The 9087-nt window shown below is 43.1% G+C and overlaps 1 pseudogene; it reads left to right on the forward strand.

Moving 5' to 3' along the window:
* Window positions 1–1240: 1240 nt before the first annotated feature.
* On the forward strand, window positions 1241–3396 carry LOC136491023 (uncharacterized; annotated as a pseudogene).
* The last annotated feature ends 5691 nt before the right edge of the window (window positions 3397–9087 follow it).

The following is a 9087-nucleotide window of genomic DNA, read 5'->3' on the forward strand; positions in this document are numbered from 1 at the left end:
GATTGGAAAATAGTAGTTCAGTACAAGCTATCTTCAAATTTTTCACAGATTTTAGAGTAATTGTGCTTCAGTACACAAATACCTGTACCTCTTAGTTCTTTCTGACCTAATACTTTTTGCCTATAACCTATCACCTCTTATCCCTTAGCTCTTCAGCAGGCACTACTAGCTCCTACCTCTTATCTATCTACCATCTAGTATTACTACCTCTTAGCTCTTAGTTCACTCCTTTTTATTTTCTAATAGACACAATTTGCTTATTTTTGTAAGAATCTGAAAAAACTGATTATGAGAGACGCCGGGATGCACGTGTGGCGAACAATTTCAAGAAGATGCAAGATTTCAGCCTGAAAAATCTATCTTTACAATTTAATAACTCTGTATCACTATCTGCATCAAAGAAGGGGGGAAAATCAGCAAACAAGAAAAGAAATAATGAAGATTCAGATTCATTGGAGTATCTCCTTGAAGATGATGATCAAGGAGATAGTGATGATGATGACACTGAATATGTTGAGCAGCCACAGCCCCTGGCAACTAAGGTGCTTCTTCTATCTTCAAAGTATTGGATGGGGAATATTTGCATTGCATTTGAGTGTTTTTAATTTGTTCTTCAATATATGCCTTTGCTTTTAGATGCATCTTGTTTCTTGCATACCTGTTCTTTAATATATGGTCTAGCTTACTACTGCACATGACTTACTTGATTTTTTTATCCACAGTTTCTTGCAGGGTATAGTTGGAAAGTCCTAGCTTCAAAGAAGAAGAAGACAGGCCCCACCATGGCGCCAGGAGTTAGGGCTAGTAAGAGAGTGAGGGCATCTCAAGGATCACAGGTTCAGCCCCCTGAATCCCAAACAAGATCATCAAAAAGGCTTCTTGTTTCGACGAGAGATGGCCAGAATGTAGAGGATCCTACCAATGGTCATGATGAAACACCACCACAAAGGTCTTATACAGATGCAGAGGAAGGCGATGGAGCTGGTGGTCAGGACAATACAGTTGCAGAGGAATTCAGTGGAGGTGGTGCTCAAGACAGTACAGGTGCTGATGAAGCCAATGTAGCTGGAGAGGAAGACACTGAAGGAAAGTTGATGTTTCTTTGTCATTCTATTATGCCATCTGGTTTGCTGATCTGCATGAAACTAAAGCATTTAAATCCAAATTGTATTTTGCAGCTCCTTCACAGCGAGCCCCAAGGAGACCCAGGCCACCCACCAAGGGAGCACAGCTGGACAGGATGACTAAAGCTATGGAAAGGAGAATGCCCATAGCTGTTGCTGAAGGGAAAAGAAGGCCTCATGAACCTGTTCAAGCAGCCAAGTTTGCATCTGAGGCTGGTGTCATCATTAGGGATAAGGTCCCTGTCCTAACTCATTGGAAAGATTACAAGAGAGATGATCGCTATTACAAAGACTTTGTGGGAAAGCTCTCTGTAAGTGTATTATTGTTTCTATGGTAAACTTGTTTATCTGTTTAACCTACATTGACTAACTAAATATGGAATTGTCATATGACTAGGGGCGCTTGGCCATTAACCTTGAAGACAAGCCAACAGAGGAAGCTTGCACTAATATGCTGCGCTCTGGGGTGCGGCAAATGCGTTATCGGCTGAAGAACAAATACTTCAATGGTAAACCTGCAAATGAGATTCCCACAACTTCTCCAGTTGCATGCATGTCTGATGCAGAGTGGAGGGTACTGGTTGCAAAGTGGTGTAATCCAAAAAACATGGTACGGGTATCTTGTCATATATTCTTTCTCATTCAGTTTCCAAAGATCTTCTCATTTGGAACCTATGATATCATCTGACATGTTCATTCTCTTGTAGGAATCATGTGAAAAGAACAAGTAGAATCGCAGTAAAGTCAAGTATCATCAGGCTACGGGTTCTCGCAGCTATGTGGCACACTTACATGCATATGTAAGTAAAGAGTACCTTGTACATATTTGCACTAACCAACTTATTTTGCATTTTATCTGACAACTTTCCTGTAATTGATTATCTATGAAATAGAAAAAGAAGAAAAACAATGCAGAGCCAAGCACAGAACAAAATGAAGAACTTGATTTGGTGGAGGCCTTCAAGACCTGCCATACCAGCTCCAAAAATGGTCTCAGTGAACCAGCAAGAGAAGCACTTGTAAGTCCCGACATCTGTTTCGCTGTGCCATTTTGTTCATTAATTGGATAACATGTCCTATTTTAATCATTTTGTATTCTATCTTTTGCTCAAAACTGGTCATAATCCAACATAGCTATATACTTGCTAAATAAGTTAAGTACTAACTGAAGGCTGTTCTTATTTCTGGGAACAATCTACATGCAGTCATAAATTCATATTGCAGTCATTGATATACTAGATTAAAACTACAATGTATTAAACAAGGAATGGCTGAATGGGTTATTATCTTGGATGGATATGAAAATGGAAGCAACCTAACTGCAGCCAAGTCTCTAAAGCCCATGCTTTTAGTTATTCTCATGTGCTTTATGTATGTGTATTATCTGCTAAACCAATCTGCTGAACAATCTGATAACTGTGCTCTGTTAATACTTGATAGATGTTGACTGGAAATGAGATTGCATTTAACTGAGAACAATCTGAACTAATTGTGTCCACATGCTAGGTGATTTCTGATTGTTTCATTGTAGAGTTGCTGTGCTTTATGTCAGTAAGAACCAAACTACAGTTTACATAATGTTCCACATAACAAATCAGATAAATTGTACTACAGTCTGTCCATTTTGCTAGGTTTGCTTCTACCTCTCTCTAGTACACATCTTGCTATTTATATTTTTAAAAATACATCTTGTGTGATATTTGCACCTCAAATTAATGCAATAATGATCAACTAATGATGGGTCATTGCTGTTTCAGTCAAATATGGAAGCTTTGAGGGAAGAACCTATTGCTGAAGGTGAGACAGCAGTATCCAGTGTGCAGGTTGTGTCCTAGGTGCTCTCCCAGAACAGCTCAAACCATTTCCTCAAGAGTGTTGGCATCAAACCAGTGGCATCCTCCAAATCATCATCATCAAATGAAAGCGAGCTTCGGGAAGAACTAGCAGCTGAAGCTAAGGCTGCTGTACAAGGTGAAATCGACGATCTCAAGAAGAGAAGTGAAGAAGCTGAGGAAAAGCTGGCGAGGACACAAAAGGAGATGGAGGAGTACAAGAAGCTGACAGAGATAAACACCAAGGCAATGGAGGAGAACAATGCGCTGCTCAAGCGTATCTTGGCCATCAACAATGGTTCTTCGACATGAGCGCTGCGCGTAGCTGCTGGTTGATGAAGCAAGGGGTCCGTGCTAGTGATTTTGCTTATGCAATAACCTATGTTGCTGTTGCTTGCCCACTTTTTAATAGTTGCTGTCATAACCTATGTGAACTGAGATGAAACTAGTACATGGAACATGATGTCTAGTGAGTTATATGTGAACCAAGTTTTGTATTTTTCATTAAGTTGATGGTACCTATGAATACTGGATCTGTTAAGTTGATGGTAATTGGAATATTGTGATCTGTTGTTTAGCATGTGCACCTGTGATGAATTTTGTTACCTTTTTGTGACGATTTTCTAGTCGAATCTATGACTATTTTGTAATCTATTCAGTGACGAATTTGTAATCACTTCAGTGATGAAAATGAGAGCCAATCACAGCAAGACACGTGGACTACTCACAGCATGCCCTGTGGCCCAATAAAAAGTGGACACGTGCACATCCACATCCTTGCCACGTCAGCGGCCACGTAGTCAGACACGTCACCAGCCACGTGCCAAGCCATGTGGCCTGAAACATGGAGGCGCCACATGGATAGGACACGTTAGCTGCCAGCATGGCAGACGCCGTTTGGCCGCCTAACAGACGGCAAGTTATGACGAAAAAGGGGCTACATCAATGACGAAAATGCATCGTCATAGAAAGAATACTCTTCTATGACGAGGGCCATTTCGTCATAGAAGGAACGCACATCTATGACGAAAATATACGTTTCGTCACGTTATCCAAAATATGACGCTTATTCAATGACGAAATCAATTTCATCACAATTTTGTCATAAAATAATATATGTGACGATTTTGGTGTCTTCAGTGACGAAAGGAAAGCGTCATTGATGAACACATCCCTAGTAGTGTCACCCAAATGACCAAAAGCCAAAGAAAAGCCAAGAACCGGGTCATTTGAAAATGAGCAAGACTTGGTCCCCAAAGACATGGGCAATGGCTCGACGCAACCAAGTAAAACAAAGCTAGCCCTCAAGAAGAGGCAACGGGCTCAACACCACTAGCAAAGCTTGAAAAACTGAAAACCGCTAGACCCTCCAGAAGAGGCAAAGGCTCAACACATCTAGCAAAACACCTCAAATGCAACCCCCCCTAAACAAGTGCAATCTCTCTCAAATGAATGCATATCTCTCAACTTTAGGTGAAATTTGAAGTTTCTTCCCCTTTTCTAAATATTTCTCCCCTTGTGTCATTGTGAGTGTGGAAAACTTCTCCCCCTTGTTGACACATGCACTTATCAAGCTAGAGCCCAAAGATTGCATCTCCCCCTCAAATCATGCTATGAATGCAAAAATGCACGAATGCAGAAGCTTCAAGATTATAGTAAGTAGATTGAAAAGAGGCTCTAGTTGATGCTGTCATGTATATATAGCAACACATACAAGTGCTAGCAAATGCTCAAAGTGACCAAATGAGACAAAATATGGCATTTAAGCAATTTTGATCAAGTTTGAGCAATTTTAAAAGAGGGTTCACCACCAAAGGAGCACATAGCAAAAGTAGATAGGAGATCGACCTTGTGCTACACATGTATGCAAAGTGAACTACCCCAAACAAAGTTCACACATCATGTCATGAGACAAACTTGTGGTTTGATCAAATTTTAGACATCAATTGAAATTTATCGGAGTTATGCAGCTTATTACCAAAGTTTGTCAGACAAGTGTGTGCGGGAGGTTATCTGTGCCATCAAAACCTGACTTAGCGACCATGTCAAGCCTATGCCAAAGGCAATCAGAAACTTAAGACAATGATCTCGGTATCCATTACAGAGCTCAAGTTCACCAATAAGTGCAATTTGGAGCTGTCTCAATACTCTGACATAGGATAATACAGACCCATCCCGATCTTTTCAAATCACTTAGTTTGATTTTCAAGTTTTCGCACAAATTCAAGTTTCTCAAGCAAGTGTGTAACTCAAGGTATGAGCCGTAGCAACTAAGCATATATATGAAGCAAGAAAAAGATCTCGACACATTCTACACATGCTAGTGCCACAAGTAGTGGTGAACACATTTCATGTTTCAACAAGTTTTAATCAAGTTCACAGTTTGGAAAACAAGCTTGGCTCATAACATGCATCAATTGATCAAAAGGAGCCTAAGCCAAAAGCACATCATTGTGTATCCATAACATCCCCAACAAGAGCATAGTGTCAATCTAGCTACTATAAGGATGAAGCTCAGGATGCAATATGATACATGATGATATGATATGCAAGTATGATATAAAAACAAAGGCTAAACTTCAAAGAAAAGCAAAACTAGAATACAACAACCAAAGTTTCCCTCCTCTAAAAAGGGAAACAAACTCCAAGCTCCCCTCGCAAGCGAGCAAACTGGGCTTGGTCAAGTGGTTTGGTGAAGATATCTACGAGCTGGTTTTGGGTATCAATGTGGTGCAGATCGATATCACCTTTCTCATAGTGGTCACGTAAGAAGTGAAAGCGAACTTCTATGTGCTTTGTCTTTGAGTGAAGGACTGGGTTTTTGGCTACACTTATGGCACTGGTGTTATCACAAAACAAAGGCACTCGCCTAAACTCTAACCCAAAGTCTCTCAGAGTAGCTATCATCCAAAGCAACTGGGAACAACAAGCAGCAGCAACAACATACTTAGCTTCTGTGGTGGATTGGGCGACGCTAGACTGCTTGTGAGAAGACCAAGACACAAGAGAAGATCTAAGAAACTGACAAGTCCCCGAAGTGGACTTCCTCTCAACACGACAACCAGCATAATCTACATTAGAATACCCGCAAAGAGAAAGAGAGGAAGAGGCTGAAAACCAAAGACCAAACTCAGGTGTGAAACGAAGGTACCTGAGGATCCGCTTGATGGTTTGACGATGAGACGTGCGTGGAGAAGACTGAAAGCGTGCGCACAAGCAGACTGCGAACTGGATGTCCGGTCTCATCGCTGTTAGGTACAGCAGGGACCCGTTCATGCTTCGGTATTCCTTCTGGTCCACGCCTTCTCCCTCCTTGTCCTCATCTAGGGCCATCGTGGTTGACATAGGCATCGAAAGAGGCTTGGCCTCACCCATATCAAATTTCTTGAGCACGTCCTTGGTGTACTTGCCTTGGTGCACGAACGTCCCCTCACGAGTTTGCTTGATTTGCAGCCCGAGGAAGAAAGTCAATTCGCCCATCATGCTCATCTCAAATTCCCTGCTCATAGTATCTGAAAACTTGGCAACAAGAGCATGAGAAGAGCCACTAAAGATTATATCATCCACGTATATCTGAACCAAAAGGATGTATGTGCCTTGCTTGAGGAGGAACAAAGTCTTATCTACGGAACCCATCCTAAAACCCTTATCAAGCAAGAAAGCTTTCAAACGCTCATACCAGGCTCTCGGGGCTTGTTTCAAACCATACAAGGCTTTGTGGAGTTTAAAAACATGGTTGGGGTACTTTGGATTTTCAAAGCCAAGGGATTGCCTCACATAAACCTCTTCCTCTATGTACCCATTCAAGAAGGCACTCTTTACATCCATCTGATACAGCTTGAACCCTTTCGAAGCTGCAAATGCTAAAAGAATCCTAATGGCTTCTAGACGGGCAACAGGAGCAAAGGTTTCTTCATAGTCTATTCCCTCTTTTTGGCAAAAACCCTGAGCCACTAATCTTGCCTTGTTCCTCACCACCACCCCATCCTCACTCTGCTTGTTCTTGTAAACCCACTTTGTACCTATGGGGTGGCACTCTGGTGGAGGTGGAACTAAAACCCACACTTGGTTCCGCTCAAAGTTCTCTAACTCCTCGTGCATAGCATTAACCCAATTGGCATTAGATAGTGCGTGTCCAATATCTTGAGGCTCAAAAGAAGCTACAAAAGTAGAATGAGCGAAATGGGAAATATGATAAGACTTGGAACGCGTTACCCTTTCGTCGATGTCGCCGATCATGGTCTGAGGAGGATGGCGTCGCTGGATATGTCGAGGTGCACCCAAAGACGAAGTCGCCTCCCCCTCATCCATAGCTGGGGCCTCCTCAGTCGATTGAGGAAGCGGCTCGCATGGACCCCATGAAGTAGAGGTGGAGGGCTCGGGGCCGTGAGCCAAAGTGGTCAAAGCTGGCTCGATCAGGGCAGCCGATTGAGATGGCTTGGGATCATCCCAATCGATGTCATCGTCATCCTCAACGAAAATGCTGTCACCCATCTCTTCATCACCTGCACGTTCAAAGACAGAAATAGAAGAGGGCATGGTTTTGTCGAAGGTGACTTCACAAGTCTCCACGACACGGTTAGTCTCAAGATTAAGCACACGGTACGCATGTGAATGAGAAGCGTAACCGAGGAATATACCGTCCGAAGATCTAGATTCAAACTTGTCAAGATTACCTTACTTAAGAATGAAGCACCTGCAACTGAAGACTCGAAAATAACTCACCTTGGGTGGACGCCCAAACCGCAACTCATAGGATGTCTTCTTTAAGAAAGCACAAAGAAAAATGTAGTTTGAAACATGGCAGGCGGTGTTGATGGCTTCGGCCCAATAACGCCTAGGAGTCCTATGCTCATCGAGCATCGTCCTGGCCATTTCAACCAAAGTCCGATTTTTGCACTCAACAACACCATTCTGCTGAGGGACATAGGGCGAAGAAAACTGATGTTTAAGACCCAAGGAAGCACAGAAGGTGTCAAACTAAGAGTTTTTGAACTCAGTGCCATTGTCACTGCGGATAGCTCGTATGGCATTCTTTGGTAACTCAGTTTGCAACCTCAAGATCAGGTCATGAGCATGAGAAAACGCTTTGTCCTTGCCCTCCATGAAAAACACCCAAGAATAGCGAGAAAAATCATCCACAATCACAAGAACGTACCACTTCCCTCCCTCTGACCGAACCCGAGCCGGACCAACAGTGTCCATATGGAGTAGCTCACCGAGTCTCGTGGTCATGACCTGAGTCACTGGAGGATGGGAAGCAGCCACCATCTTTCCGTGGCGATAGGGATGGCATACCAGATCCTTCTCAAACTTAAGTTTGGGCAATCCTCGGATCATGTCAAGAGAACTCAACCTCACTAGGAGATCAAAGCTCAAGTGACCAAGTCTCCTATGCCACTTCCACAAATCAGAAGAAGATCTGGCAACCAAACAGCGAGAAGAACCGAAAGACTGAGAGAAATCAGCTCTGAAAACTCGACCGAAAGGAATGATCTGACAAACTAGATGTCCCTGAGAATCGAGCACACGAGAAAGTCTAGTCTTAAAGCGCACCTCAAACCCATCTTGAAGGAGTTGCGAAACAGAGAGCAAATTGAAATGTAGGCTTGAAACCAAAGCAACGTCCTTCAAGATAAAAGACTCATTGACCCGAATGGTCCCACGAGACAACACCTTACCTTTGCTATTGTCCCCAAATGTGATGTACTCCTTGTATTGCATGGGGTCAAGGCTAGAGAACCATTTGGAACTTCCGGTCATGTGGCGCGAACAGCCGGAATCAACAAGCCACATGTTCTCTAGGCCTTCGCTCTGCATTAATAGAAAGACAGGGGGTGAGCAAATGGCACAACACTGAGGTTAGTGAAATGAGGAGAATACCAGTGTTGAGTCATTTGCCCTAGAAAAGTGTTAGGAAAAACACCATACATGCCATGTCCCATCGGAGAGAAGCGATCACCACGTGGGGGAAAACATGGTCCGCTAGGAGTGTGGGACTGAAAGCCACCGTCGCGAGGTCCAGAGTCATATAGATCATGACTTGGGCCACGCCGGGCACGACCACCACGTGGTCTCACCACCTAAGGCCTAGCACCTTGAGGCATTGCACCTCTAGGCCTAACACTGTG

The sequence above is a fragment of the Miscanthus floridulus genome, chromosome 11 (assembly GCF_019320115.1).
Source record: "Miscanthus floridulus cultivar M001 chromosome 11, ASM1932011v1, whole genome shotgun sequence".
Classification (NCBI taxonomy): Eukaryota; Viridiplantae; Streptophyta; class Magnoliopsida; order Poales; family Poaceae; genus Miscanthus; species Miscanthus floridulus.